The sequence below is a fragment of the Gadus macrocephalus genome, chromosome 15 (genome assembly GCF_031168955.1).
Source record: "Gadus macrocephalus chromosome 15, ASM3116895v1".
NCBI classification, from domain to species: Eukaryota; Metazoa; Chordata; class Actinopteri; order Gadiformes; family Gadidae; genus Gadus; species Gadus macrocephalus.
In genome coordinates this window covers 6,023,666-6,039,935 of record NC_082396.1, presented here as the reverse complement: position 1 = coordinate 6,039,935, position 16,270 = coordinate 6,023,666, and positions in this window count along the sequence as shown.

Sequence of the window (16,270 nt, the reverse complement as noted above, 5' to 3'; positions counted from 1 at the left end):
AACATCACAAGTAATATTTTCTCCGCCGCAAAGCATCGGGGAAAATATTGCCTTGTGTGCCGAATCCATCCATGGATTGACCCTATGTTGATGTCTCTGCAGGCCTGTTCCATTGCCTGCAGAAGAGGCATGCGAGCATGAGGTTGGCGGTCATATACGCACCATCTCCAAGCCGAAAATAATTCTTCTATGGGGTTTAGAAATGGTGTGTAAGGGGACAAGTATAGGACTTCAAATTGATGATGGTTGGTGAACCAGTTGCAGACCAGAGCAGCCCGATGGAAACCAACAATGTATATGTGGTACTGATACAATGGCACATATTCAGCTGTAACTGGATGACACCAATACTGTATTGTAAATGTAAAGGACTGTAACACTTACCTGTACATGTTCACGTCGAAGTCCTTTGACCCTGACACTGTTTCTCTCAAATGGGACCCTGTACAATTGCTTCATGGTAATTTGGTGCTTTACCATGATGCGTCTGATATTGGAAATGCTCACTCGCTCTATGTTATTGAATACTTCTCTATCTGATACAGTCTGAGTAGAGTAGAAAGTAGAGAGTTGAAGACATACCTGTTTTCGAGTTGGAATGTCCTTATTATGGATGAAACTGTTGGTGTTCAGTTTTGGAAGAAAGTGTTTTCAGGTGTGTAAGTAAGTATTCTCAATTAACCAATGTGTTTAGGATTTTGAATAGATGTGTTTTAGCAATGGTACAATGAGACGTCATTTTTGAATTAAGTGTCTTATGTATGAAATACTGTGTAGTGTGCAGGAGCAAGTGTGTTGCAGAAAGGAGCAAGTGTGTTGCACGATTGCAACTAAAGTGCAAAGCAGCGCTTTTGTTTAAGGAATGGTTACATGTGTTTAAGGTATAGAAACAAAAACTTCAAGTTGTGTTGCTTTGGTCTAAGCATGTGTCTATAGTGTTCAAGCAATTGAAAAAAACTGTAATGGCATTACATTATGCGGAGGTGAGAGGAGGCTCGGCGGCTAGCTGGCAACGTTCAGCCCTGCGTCGCTGCCGGCGGCTAATGGGGCCTCGAGTGCAATCCATTTATCCACCATCAAATCAATTAATATGTAAATCCAGGTAAAGAATTTAGGGCAAGGACTTAACATGAAAACACCACTGGAAAAGGAATTTCCTGGTTTTGCTCGGCCATATTTAGTTTGTTAATGTGGCCATGCATCCAGCAGAGGAATTTCCGTAGTTCCTGAACACTAATGAAGCCAGTGGTGGGAGTGGGGAAGGAGCCAGCCAGCATCGAGTCTCTAACCTGTCTGGGAAGGAGAGAACAAGTTTCACCACAGTATGTTTATGTGACTGTGTGTGTGTGTGTGTGTGTGTGTGTGTGTGTGTGTGTGTGTGTGTGTGTGTGTGTGTGTGTGTGTGTGTGTGTGTGTGTGTGTGTGTTTGTGTGTGTTTATGTTTGTGTGTGTGTGTGTGTGTGTGTGTGTGTGTGTGTGTGTGTGTGTGTGTGTGTGTGTGTGCGTGCGTGCGTGCGTGCGTGCGTGCGTGCGTGCGTGCGTGCGTGCGTGCGTGTGTGTGTGTGTGTGTGTGTCTGTCTGTGTGTGCATGCAAACTAATTTGTGCATGAATGTGTGTTTGTGTGTGTGTGTGTGTGTGTGTGTGTGTGTGTGTGTGTGTGTGTGTGTGTGTGTGTGTGTGTGTGTGTGTCTGTGTGTGTGTGTGTGTGTGTGTGTGTATGTGGGAGCCAGAGAAAACGCCAACAGAATACAGAAGCTGTGTGCAACAGAGGAGAAATGGATCTGATGGCTTCCCCCCGAGGCGCTATAAAGGATGTTCAGGCATCTCTGGCCGTGCAGTCACTGGCAGTGCCGTCCAGGAGGACTGGTAGAACGGATGGAGCGAGGAACTGAACCTCCTCTAACCCCGGCCTACCTGGCTGGGTCCCCAGCCTTATGGCATTGTGTCGAATGCCATTTGCTTGCAATACAAATTAAAATTTTAGGGAATCCACACTATTTTTAAACCATTTTCAACAAGACTATTTTGTTGTATTCAACTTCCTGTCAAGATGTTAATTGAAAATAGCTCTAGAAACAATCTGGTGTATTTTGTCTGCAATTCTCATCAAGAGCAATGATTCCCGTGGTAGTGTGTCATTTGAAAGGGCTGTTGGATGTGAGTTCCCATTAAGAAACCTGCGACTGTGGCAGACTAATTTCCTTTTATCTCCCCTTTTGAATGCCATCTTTTGTCAGCATGACCCACCGTTGGAAAAGGAATAGTTAGTAATAGAATTTGTCATTGTGTCCAGGGCTTCCAAATGTTCTCATTAACATGAATAAGAAATTAATTTGACGCTTGCTGCGATTTAGAGAGCAAAGCAACCGCGGAAGGTAATTGTGAACTGTTGATGAGATATGGACAAGGATCTTTTACATCCAGACAGAATTATATTTCATAGTTATATTTGGTGTCCTGAACTATGCACGCAGAGGGATGGTGTTGTCCTTTTGGAATCTGGAGGATTAATGAGTTGCGGAAGTTTTTTGCCTTCAGAGAGGAGATCTTGAGCTCATTGGCTAAATATGCCTTATGAATATGCACTCTGAATTGACTTATGGGTGTTGAATGCATTCATGAGTAATGCAATGGGGAAAAGAGATGATGAAAAAGAATGTGTTCTTTGACATACATTGTTTTATTAATTTAATATCAAACATAAATAAATGGTTTGCAATAATAATGCTGTTAATTCTGCCTCTTATCCAAAAAATAGTATAGACCACCGAGAACATGCAAGTTAAAAATGCATTTAATTAGAATGAAATGCAAAAATGTAAACAATTACCAAAATGTAATTAATTCATATTTTCATTTCTTTCAAATGTCTGGTGTCAAGTGCAATGCAACTCGTGGTTGAGACTTACCTCCCAAGAGTGTGTGGCGCACAACCATAAATATACTAGGCTGAAGGAACTATGAATGCATTGGAGCCTGAAGTCTAGCTGCTGTAGAACGATGGATCGATGGACGGGGACAACAACGTAACCCTGGCGATAGGGCGGAGCCTCCAGACACTCCGGCTCTGACAGCTCCGGTATTAACTCAGTGCTCCTGTCAAAAACCAAGTTATGTATCTCCCGCTCCATCCCATAATGATGATGCGTTATCCCCATGACTCTCCCACCCCTCACTGGAATAATATGTTGTCCGCGGACCATTGTGTTGTTTACTGCTCCGACAGCGTTGTGCTGTCGGCGGGTGCTGGCCAGTGAAATGTGTCCTCCTGAACTCGGATCATGTCAGAGCGGTATCTTCAAACCGACGTCTGCAACATTCGAGGTTCGCCCTGCGAATAGAAATATGAGCAAGGTTGGCTATATAGCAGGACATGAACGATAACATCACAGGGTTGAGCACTATGTATTATACGCTCAACAGCTGGCTTCTATGGAAGCATATATGTAGCAAAATTCAACTGGCAATGCAATTTGGAATTACATTATGCATTTGACAATGCATTATGCAATTTTATAATGTAATTTGTAAATACGTTATTCAAAGTGTATTTTAAAATGCAAAGTGACAATGCAATCTATGGAAGCATATATGTAGCAAAATTCAAATGGCAATGCAATTTGGAATTACATTATGCATTTGACAATGCATTATGCAATTTTATAATGTAATTTGTAAATACGTTATTCAAAGTGTATTTTAAAATGCAAAGTGACAATGCAATCCTCAATTAAATTTGCAAAAGTTCTAACAATACAAATAGAATAACATTTTGTCAAATTCTTTGAGTTCCTTTATACAAATTGAAAAGCTATAGCGTCCCCGTGATTGCAATCCACTTCGCCACGCTCCGTGTATTCAAATGACATTTCAATCCGCAAAACGGAATCCAAAGAGGAATCCAAAAAGTCAATATGCAAAGTGGCAAACGTATCAGCCAATCAGCGTCTGGGCGGGAACTACGTCACTTGCTCGTAATTTCCTTGTTCACTTCTAGTTCTTTCGTATGTGTCAGGTCCATGGTCACCAATGGAGATTATTGATACGCTCCGAAGTTTGGCCGATGATGTGGAGAACAATCGTGTTGAAGACACAGATGCAGTAGATAGAGTGCGTGTTCTGGGAGATAGGATAGACGACTTATCCTCACGGGTACGTTTTGACGCCAGTGTGGTAAACACAAAGATTTCCAAAGTGCTACAGGCACTGGGTGCGAAACATAGGGTCGGGAGACCCACCGGCTCCACCCACTCCTCACCTACAAAGCTCTCCAGAACCTAGCCCCCAGTTACCTCTGGGACCTCCTCCAAGAATACACTCCCTCCCGCTCCCTCCGCTCAACCTCTGCTGGACTACTATGTATCCCCACATCACGACTCATTACAATGGGTGCCCGGTCATTCAGCTGTTCAGCACCCAGGCTCTGGAACTCCCTCCCCCCACACATAAAACAGTCTGACACACTAGAAAGTGACGTAGTTCCCGCTGGTGGCTGATACGTTTGCCACTTTGCATATTGACTTTTTGGATTCCTCTTTGGATTCCTCTTTGGATTTCCTCTTTGGATTCCGTTTTGGATTCCGTTTTGCGGATTGAAATGTCATTTGAATATCGCAACACACGGAGCGTGGCGAAGTGGATTGCAATCACGGGGACGCTATAGCTTTTCAATTTGAATAAAGGAACTCAAAGAATTTGACAAAATGTTATTGTATTTTTATTGTTATAACTTTTGCAAATTTAATTGAGGATTGCATTGTCACTTTGCATATTAAAATACACTTTGAATAACGTATTTACAAATTACATTATGAAATTGCATAATGCATTGTCAATTGCATAACGTAATTACTTATTGAATTGCAAATTGCAAATTGCATTGCCATTTGAATTTTGCTACATATATGCTTCCATAGGCTTCCCTGCTCTGTTGCGTTTTTAAGTAGAAAATTAACTATTTTGGAAAATTACATTCTAATGATGAAAAAGATCTATTTCCTTTTTTATTAAATTTCTTGCATATTTCTTGCACATATATATATATATTTATATGAAAATACCTCTACAGCCATACACACAAACAATTACAACAACAGTTCCAATCACCCTAATCAGTGTTTGTATAAAGTCTGAAAATGGATGTAGTTGATTCCAGTCCACAGAGGCATTTACAATATCAATATAACACTTTTCCCCCGCTAAATGTTACACATAAAATGTTAACAAATAATGAATGGCAGTTAATCATTGACAAGGTAAGACTCAAGGTAAGAACGGCACCAGTAAATCAATGATAAAAGTTATTTTGATAAAAAAATTAAATGATTAATATGAGTTGTTTGTTGAAGCCCAATCAAACGTTGAGGTGTGTCGCAGACTGTATGTTAACAACTTTAGTTCCCGGTGTCACTGGGATAGGAAACTGATTGGTAGAAAGTAACAGCACCCGCTACCTCAGTAGAAGAACCTTTATTCCTTATTTTATGCACAGAGGCATGTCCTGCTCCCCGCTGTCAGGGGATATATAGCTACACAGATAGAGGAGACGGGTCTGGGAATGAGTTGAAAGGCTGCGTGCTTGCTCTTCTAAACGTTGGGTGACATTTATGATTTAGCCATGCATTATTAAGCTTATAACCACTTCTCTTTATCAGCCAATGCCAGGTTTCATGCTGACTGCAGTTAAAAAGAGTAGCCAGGTGTAATTGCATCAGTCGTTGCTTGGACAGATAAGGGCCTATTTGCGAAAGACACTTCCAGGGTGGCTGATCAAGATGTCCTTGAAGCGATGCATCAACTGTATCATTTTGATTACCTGTTTACTCGTCTCCCTCTGCTTGTCTTTTGTAAATCACAGTGCTTTGCAGCACTCAGTGCAAGATTGGTAATCACGCTTCAAACAATCAGAGTGTGAAAGTTGTCCGTTTTCCATGAGCGACTCATCTTAAGAGAGAGGGCGACTCAGTCGTCCAGTCATCCACTCATTCTGACAAAGCTGGTTTTGCACGCAAGCATTTACTGGCTCTCTCCAAATAATTAACGCTACTGCTTGAAGGCACTATGAGTATCCTACTCACTATGAGTATCCCACTCAGGCGCCGTCCAAATGATGCATGTACACTTAGCAGGAGTCACAAAGACGAATGCATCACCAAGTGTGCTGCATGTAATCCTCCCTTATTATCAGTTTTGGCGGTACCGCTACACGGTTTAGCAGACAAAGCTGTGCCACACAAGAAGTAAAATACCACAGAGCTTCCTGTGAAGAACCTGTGAGGAACCTTTCATGGAAGCAGTAGAGTGGGCTTCCTGGACGCGGTCCAAGCGTGCCAAGCTGCCAGCTGCAACAAAACGATTAGCCGTTGGTGCATCTTGTTGCTGGACACACGGCAACCCGAGTGGAGAGGTGGGAGGAAGAAGAGGATGTGTTTTCAACAAATCGGCGGCGAGTAATCCGGCGTGTGCAGCCGAACGGGGGGGGATGAGCATTAAACTCGGATGAGCCAGAGATTCATTATCAGGCAGACACACTGAGGGACTGCCCAGGGGCGTCACAGTTCAGTATCCATCCATCCATACTTGGCACCGTTTGGGTTTTAATTTAATATTTGGCACAATGTTGATTGCTGACGGCTGGCGACGAAGGTCCTCCCTAATCAGCTACGCCTGTCTTCCCCCGAGGCCCATCCCATTAAACACTTGGAAATCAGATAATGTAACATAGCGGGCGCCCCAGGTGGCTCCCTGGGCCCAGCGTCCGGGTAATTAGGTGTTTCCAGCTCGGGCGAATACGTACCCTGACAGGGTACACCTGCACACCTCCACACCCCGGCGCAGGTCAAGGTGGCTGGATGGTTCTGAGCCTCTAGGGCAGTGGTTCTTATCTTTTTCTACGAGTGTGCCCCCTCTAAGATATGTTTTCAGCCGAGTAACCCCTTCACCGGCACAAAATTTTTTGGGCACTTACTTAAAGAATTATCATAAATAATGTATGTGCGTTCTATTAGTCAGGGTTAACATGAACATTAAAAGGGTGCAAATACTCACAGTTTAGTGAGAAACACGGGCCTGTGCTTCATGCGACTGTTAGCTAATTTCTCCTCCCAAAAGAAGCCCAACACCAGGGGAGGGCCAGAGCATATGGATTTGAACCCCATTCCAAGATATTCTTCCTGAAACTGACGATCATTTGGTGTCCCTGGATGCACTTTCCTTTCTTTCCATTTTCTCCTTGTTTTCAGATTTACAGTTCAACCACATTCTCGATTTTTCGATTGTCTAGCTTTTTTGATCATCCTTTTTTACCCATTTAGTAACCCTAGGGCAGGGGTGCCCAACCAGTCGATCGCGGTCTACCAGTAGACCGCCGACAGATTCCAAGTCGACCGCGAGGGGTGAAGAATAAATAAATTAAATAAATTAATTAATTAAATTAAAAATAAATTGCGCGGGACATATACGCGCGGTAGCGCATGCGCTGTCAACAGCAGTTGAAAGCCGTCAACAGTAGTTACACACTCCTAAACGTTGGCATGGCTGAGGGGAAACGAGCTAAGACCTACCATGTTCACCCTGAGTGGGAGGAAGATTATTGATTATTGTTGAGAAGGTGCCGCTCGCAGATGGAATGAAACCCCCACTGAAGTCCGTAGGCTCACGATACAACAACCCCCCCCCCCCCGGTAGATCTCGGGAGGTTGGCTACTTGAAAAGTAGATCTTGGGTCAAAAAAGGTTGGGCACCCCTGCCCTAGGGGCATGTGTAACCCCATTGGAGAACCACTGCTCCAGGGACCCCCCCCCCCCCCTCAGGATGAGGCCAGCCATGAAGAGGAGAACAAAGTGTGACTGTCTTTTTCACACATGAAGAGACCAAACATTCGGCTGGCCAGTTACTCAGTGTCACCGGGGAGGATTTCATGAGGGAGGCTGGGATGGACGGCTTGTTTGTTCACAGTTTGTTGATTGTGTTGTTGTCGCAGGGTTGTGCTCGTGTCGGAATACTTTCTGAAGCAGTTGTTTTGCTCTTTTGTGGCTGACTGCTCAGAGAGTGTGGTTGTGGATGTTATCGTTGGAATGGACCCAACTGTCACTTTAGGATTTGTGTTGGATAGCATCCCAGGTGTGTTCCTGCCTGGTGAAACGCATCAGGAGCACATTAGCTTCAGTTTGAGGATGTGGCAATGAATTCCCTTTGAATTCATAGCTTCATGAAGGCAGCATAATATATGCTGTCTTGTTTTCCAAAAATAAAACACGATAATTAAAGGAAATAATTTATATCATCTATAAACTACAGTTTGGATCCATGCATATTTCATGAAGGTCTCATTGGCGTAGATGCAGGGAATAAACCATTCTACTTTATTTGTCTCGGTCTCTTTCTACAAAAACGTCCTTTCGGTTTCCCGGGAGTGTAACAGCCCCGTCACAGCGGTGTGGATCTCCTCCTCATCCTCCCTCTTGCAGAGGACTCTGAGATGGATTAGAGGCTTACAGGCTCCAACGGACAGGATTTGATGAACAAGCAGCCTTCTCCCTGCTATGTGTGTTCTTTCTCTCCTTAATGGCTGAGCAATCAGCTCCCTGCTCTAAGTCGAAACAGGAAGAGTGCCTGGAAAAGCATCCCTCTTGAAAATGGGCAGAGAAAAACAAATCAAAGAGATCGCATTAGCTGGCGCTGAGCTTATTTTGGCTTGTTGAATTAAGCCCCTAACAAAGGTCACGCAGAAGGGGCGGTGTTTGTCCTTTGGCATTGTATGCAAAGGCGTGAAATCCCCCTTTTACAGCCTCCAGTGCTTTAGTGGATCATACAAATATACCCATATATCTTGTCGTAAAATACTAAACAATGGCAGGCCAAGTATAGTTGCAGAAGTATCCTCAATGATTTTGAAAGATCACAGCAAACTGTATAAATACACACACACACACACAGAAGGTGGAAGAGTATGTGTCGCTTTGCTTTGACGCTCATGATGGATGATGGTGCTGACATCTCGAGTGACAGTACACCTTTGACAAATACACACTGGTCCTGATTGGAGTGTGTGTGGTGTGTGCATGTGCGTATATGTGTGTGTGTGTGTGTGTGTGTGTGTGTGTGTGTGTGTGTGTGTGTGTGTGTGTGTGTGTGTGTGTGTGTGTGTGTGTGTGTGTGCGTGTATGTCTGCACATGTGCATGTGTGCGTGTGTTTGTGTATTTGGGTGTGTGCGCGCGCGCGTGTGTGTGTGTATGTGTGTATGTGTTTGTATGTGCAAGTGTGTGTGTCAATGTGTGTGCGTGTGTGTGTGCTTGTGTGTGTGTGCATGTGTTTGTGTTTATTTTTGTGTGTTTATCCAAACTCCACAATATGCATGAGGCCAACATGTCAGTTCATCTGTGCCCCCTAGAGTGAGTCCATCATTCCCTCCCAGGTTTAAACCCCCCCCCCCCCGCCACCCCCCCCCCCCACCCCCACTCCTCCCAACAAATATCTGAGCCCGTGTACTGAACATTACAAACGTCTCAAATCTTTCCACATCCATTTGAAGATACTCAAACGGGCTCTAAATATAGGAACTACATATGCATGAGCTCTGGATGTTGATAGCTTTTCTTTCCTTCTTTTACCAACTGTGACGACACTGAGCCAAAAACGTCCCCCTGGAAGCCCTGTCAGACACTCAAACGTCAGAGCGTTCCCTGGCATCACTCCCACATCCTTGGCTGCTCATTTCCCCCCGGTGGGCCACCCCCCCCCCCCCCCCCCCCCATCTCCCGGGGACAGCTCACACCAAAGCCTCAGGTGGGTGGACGGACCACTGCAGCGCCATGGGGCCTCTCCACGATCACGAGGACATCCCCCCCCCCCCGTCCCTGGGGCTGCCGTAATGGCTGCATCTCCTCAAGCTGAAACCAGTTGTAGCCCCTCAACCCTGCATGGAGAGTGGTGTGTGTGTGTGTGTGTAGGGGGGGGGGGCTGATTCCTGGCCACAGTTTCTCTTCCAATGCCCATCAGCGCTCCCAGCATGCCCTAGATTTGCACATCATCTCCACTTCTGAGGACTTGGTGTGTGTGTGTGTGTGTGTGTGTGTGTGTGTGTGTGTGTGTGTGTCTCTGTGTGTGTGTGTGTGTGTGTGTGTGTGTGTGTGTGTGTGTGTGTGTGTGTGTGTGTGTGTGTGTGTGTGTGTGTGTGTGCGTGTGTGTGTGTGTGTGTGTGTGTCTGTGTGTGTGTGTGTGTGTGTGTGTGTGTGTGTGTGTGTGTGTGTGTGTGTGTGTGTGCCTGTGTGTGCGTGTGTTTGTGTGTGTGTGTGTGTGTGTGGGGGGGGGTAATATATATTTGTGAGTGTCCTTATGTGGCTCCATGTGCAGGAGGGAGTTGAGGACGTGATTGCCGATAGATTTCATGAATATTAAATCTTTGCATGAAAGAGCATGACAGGGACAGACCTCATGTATTCCCTCCACCTTGATACTGCAGGAGAGTAAGTAACTGATCTATTTTCCTTTTGTTCTATATTTGGGTACCTTGCACTCTTTAACACCCTGATCACCATTCATATTCTATAAGGGAAAACAAATGCTCACAAACACACCTCAAGCTGTCCAAGGCCAGCCCCGCCTCTGGCTCTGTCTCCTGCTAGAATACACCAGAACAAATCAAACAAGAACGATGTCAGAGACTAAACGAGACTGTCAAGAAAGAATAACGTAAGAAAAGACAGAGCTAACCCCGATGACACCCTGCCACCTCTGTAAAACACGTATGCTCGTCCCTCCTCTCCGCGAGATGTCTCCTGATCCACGGTTGTCACCATTGATCTCGCTATGGATTTATTCAATTCTGAATCAAGACTCGATCTCTGTTCGCTACCTTTGCCATTGTCAGCGCTACAATCGAACGCAATGATAATCAGGAAAGAGCTTTCTCTCTTGGCTGGCTGTGTTCACTTTATTCTAAGAGCATTGTTTAGGGAGGGGGAGACAGGAGGGAGGAGAGACAGAGGGACGTGTCTGTGTGTTTCTGCCTGAAACAAAGCTGACTTGAGGATGGACAGATAATAATGGATAGATATTTTTTCTTTGTGACACTTTGCCACAAGCAATACATCAACTCAGCAGAACAAATCAGTTGGTCAAAATACAAAGGAAAATATTTACTGGACAAATCAAGAATCTCTCGTTGTGTTATGTTATATTATGTCTTATTGCTTCCCTTCAAAAAGAGGACTCATATAAATATATTGAATAAATTTGCATCCATGATATGTGCTTGAGTTTTTCATTACAATTCCATTGAATCTCTTACTGCCAACGAAAGACTTGATATTTATATTTACATATTTATATTGAATATATTACATTTTCTTTCACTCCTCTTCCCTCATTCAAAAAGATGAATTCTAGCATTTATTTTTTTCTTTCTTAACATTCAATCCTGAGTGGAGATCAATTATGTCAAGTGCGCTCATATCCAGTAAACATACACAACATAACAGAGTACAGCGAGTGCTTGTTTGTCTTCCTATGTAATGGATTATCCAATCAGAGGAGCCTGTCCTTGACCACACGTACCTTGGCTGTGAATCTTTCACATTTCTCTTCCGTTCCAACGTCCCCATGATAACCATGACCTTTCATCGAAAAACCACTTGTGTATTGACGGGCGGTAGTTTACGTTTTCTCAAGTTTCTGACAGATTTCCATACAATGGTGACCTTAACAGTCAATTAACATTTAGCAAAACGGCCTTAGTTGAAATTCCATCGCAATTACCAATCACAAAAGGTCAAACATACAGAAAAGGATGACTGGTTCAACTTTGCCGCAGTACTTTCATTGCAATGTAAAACAGATTAAACAGACAAAAAGAACAACAAAACCAAGACGTAATAATGTGTTTTATTGCTATTCTGCATTTATCTTATATTTTGAATAAACCCGGTTTCTCAGGCCCGGGACCTGTTGCCATTACGTCCGTCTGAGTAACTCTGACACCTGCTCTTGACGTCTCTCCCTGTCAGGTCCGATAAGTAAGATCCCCCCCCCCGCAGTCGTCTCAAACCGCCGGGTTGGCAGCCAGCCCTGAGATCCAGAGCATGTCCATGTCCGAGGCATGGGGTAATGGAGAAGTCGTCTGGTGTTACGCTCCATCTGATGGCTCTGCAGAGCCAGGACTCCGCCTGACAGATCTGTTAGGGATGGAGGAGGAGAGGGAGAGGGAGGAAGGGAGAGAGAGGAAAAAGAGAAAGAGTCAGAGTGAGATTGAGAGACAGGGAGGGAGTGAGGGTGAGAGAGAGAAAGTGAGAGTGAGAAAGAAAGACGGAGAGGGATTGAGTATGAGAGAGTGAGAGCGAGAAAGAGAGACAGAGAGGGATTGAGAGTTAAAGAGCAAGAGAGACAGAGGGAGGGAGAAAGAGAAACAGAGAGTAAGTGAGAGTGAGGAAGAGAGACAGAGAGTGAGTGAGCTTCAGAGAGAGAGAGTGAGCTTCAGAGAGAGAGAGAGAGACAAAGGTGGATTGAGTGTGAGTGAGAGTGAGAGAGCAAGAGAGACAGTGGGAGTGAGGGTGAGCAAAATAAACAGAGCAGATGAGAGTGAGAAAGGGAGACAGAGAGCAAGAGAGAGAGTGAGAGAGATAGGTTTAGGGCTGAGAGGAAATGCCCATGTAAACACATATGTTTAATGTGTGAGATATTTCATATCGATATATTACTAAACAAAGGGAATGGATGCAACCATTTTGCAATCATCCAGACTCTTGTTTTTGGTGATCTTGTTTTTGCCAGAGTAACCGCTGAACAGAAGGAGTTCTTTGTACGTCTGGACGTGAGCTGGCAGGTAATCTCTGTGTACCTTGGGTAATTTGTCTGGAACTGATTAGATTTGAGGATTTAACTGTTCCACCGCATCTTCTGCTGTTAGGGTCCACGCATTATAATGTCCACTTTGTAGATTGGGCATTTGATCCCAAGTTTCTCTCAGCTATTACGGAGGGATTAAATGTGTTGTATGAATAGGACCAGAGAGGGGATAATCTGGTGAGGCATAACCCTGACACCAAGGTAACACACTGATGTGTTATGAATTCCTTACAGTGTGTTCCCTTCGCTAATCAAAACATGATTATGATTATATAAATGATTGCATGCGTAACTCCACTTAACATTTAATATGATTTTGAATGAATGAATAGAATTAAATCAATGAGCTGTGAGCGATATGGTCATCTTTGTGTTCTGCCTTATACCTACATTTTGCCTTTCCTTGCAATTTGTGTTAAGCTTGTATTCTTTATTACAAACTCGATCCAAACATGAATAGCATCTCATTCATTAGAATGAATATTAGTGCGACACTTCAACATGCTAAACTCCTTAGTTTACCCCCTCAAACACCATTAAATTACTATGGAATCAATTGCGCTTTGGAAGAAATTCAACAAAGTGTCTATTGAGTGATAAGACACGCAGGCCCATCCCATTCTAATTAGAACTGTTTGCTAAGGCAATACTCTTTCTCTCAGCAGAACCCCTTGTCTACAAGCATTCCCAATCAGGATTTATACCCATCCCAGATGACTAGTCTCTGAGCAACATTTTTATTCCAATATCTGTGCTGTCAGAAGCACGGAAGAATCGAAAGAATCTCTTTTGAGGTACCCGCTTTTGTAAGAACCAAGTCTTTTGAGGACAATGCCTTCGGAAAGTCTTCTCCTGAGAAAACTGTGCTTTATAAGAAAGCACTCTGCAGAAATACCTTGAAATGTTCTAGTGGTTTGACTCTGCCAAGATTTGGAGAACAGCTCTATGTAATGAAGTGCTCTGAGCCGTTTGGCAACTCTATCTTTTCATTTAATCATTTCAGATGTGTTTCGGCCTTAGTGCACAAAATATTACATTTCCCTTTGCCAAAACAAAAACAAAAACATCACACACTCACAGATGCTGGTAAACGCAAAATAAAACTGATGTAATGAAAAACTGAGAGGCAACAGAAATAAAGACTCAAAATGAAACAGAAGAAAAAAAATCCAAAACAGGACTCTCGCTGTCTAACAACACTCGGTCTCCTGGGAGCCAGAGAGCCTTCCTGTTTCAACAGACGCTTCCTGATAACTGACTTCTTCCATTTGCTCCACCTCCAGGTTTGCATCAGCTGCAGCTTATTGCACTGATGACTCAGTCCTAGTGCACACCCAGCACTACTGATTACTAGCGCTCCTGATTATGCCCAAATGGCCATGCCCATATGGCCTTGTCCCTGATGGAGTGGCGTCCAGGGTCCCGCACTCATACATCTTTCTAATTGGAAATGCAGTCACTGAACTCCGTCCGAGGCCAGCTTTCCAGCTCTTCCTGACCTAGGGAGGAGCTGATGTCGGCACCTAGCCATCATCACTTTTCGTCACTCACTGCTTACTTACTTGCACTTTCTGTGCCAGAGCAGAGTGAGCCAGTGTGTAGGCACTCCCAGTGTTTCTTCCACAAAACTAATTTGGCGTGTGTGTTTGTGTGCATTTGTCCAGAAACAGGGGGCATTATGGCCTTTAGTCACACTGAGTTGAGTGTTCCTGGTGGTCCATCAATGCAATGCAAGGCAACCTGCTTCACAAAATGAGCTGAACTGATTTAAGGTATTTGGTGAATCCAAATTTTGGTGATTTGTAGGTTATCTTTTGAGGTGTGTTTTGCGGTATGTATTCTGTTGTACGCCTCTCTCTTGAGGTCCTGGATATAAAGTTCTTTCTTCTGATTGAAAACAAGTTTAATCATTCATCAACCATCTGCACATCTTGGTGGAATAATAATGACACTGTCAGAGAAAATAACAGAGGGAAAAAGGTGTTATAAAAAGAGTTATTCTCATGCCTCTGTGAGGCATGAGAATAAGAAAGACTTGCTGGTGGTCGTTTTTTTTAATTTGTGCCTCAATGTAATAAACATCTTGGCTGATGCAGGTGGTACAATATGGATGGATGTGGATTGTTCTCCCCACAGCCTGCCGTTGTTCAAACTGTGATAAAGGCAAGACAAGTGATTACGGAATCTTTTGTTTGCATCTTGTTTGGTTTACCGCTCACTATTTTACGTGGTTGAAATAAAATAAATCCAATCGCCTGATTTTAACCAAGTGTAATTCCATTTGAAAGCCAGTCTGTTTGTCTTCCATCACCTGTAGATTGATGACCACCCATTGGGATGTTCAATCCAGAATGAGCTTGCTTCTTTTATGTTCCCTGCCTGGGCTAGCATAGAAAGTCATCGGGACTGCAAACCAGCGAGATCAAACCACTGAGATCGAACCATAGGTGCGCCTCATTGGGGGAATGGTTAATCCAGTAGGAATTCAGTTAAGATTGGGCTAAAAATTGCCCAAGTCTACCCTGATGTACTCTCTATTTTACACCTGAATTATTTATAATGCAGCTGATACAATACTAGAATATGTAATAGAAAGAGTAATAGTAATTATTTATTTCTATTTAACATTATCATACAAAAAATATTAAAAACAGCAAAATACGTGCACAGATTAGCAGTCGCAAGTTCAAATCAAAGGTTAATTTATTTTATTTGACATGCCAGGGGAGAAGAACATATTTTTCTCATTTCACCCCTCATTTATTGAACCTGTACTTGCACAATGAGCATGTTGTGACACCAGTTGGTTTAGTACTAGATATGTGAATCAATAAATGTTTCAACTACACGGTATGTACTATTGATTCAGGGTGTAAGGGAATCAGTCGTTATTTCAATAGGTCTCTGAACCGGTTAAGGGCGGTACGAGATGTTTTCATATTAAAGCAGAACTCGTTCGCAACCATCACATCTGCTGCAACATAAAACATTATGTCCACTGGCATATTCTAATGGCCAGACCACTGTAGCATGTCTTAGACTAGGGACAGTTAGCACTCATGATGGGGGAATCATACTGCACTAAATGTCCGGGATTAGCCGCATGGGCACTTTAGTGGGAAAGGCAGTGGGTTCATTATTCAAATGTATGTATTTTTCACAAGCAATTGACTTGATTCAGAATAAACATATATGATACAACTCCTGTCACTGAGGAAGACCATGACTGCTGTCTGAAGGTCTCAAAACAGTTCTGAGTCTCAGATGAATAATTGAAAAGTTCCTCCCCTGAGAAAGCTTCAAAACAAATACTCCTGGCCTTTGCTATCTTTTTACTATTCAGCATTTTGCGACAATCCCGATCAATTTCTCTCCCCCTGAACAAAATCCATATTTTGTGTTGCTTACATTGAAAGACGTTTTAA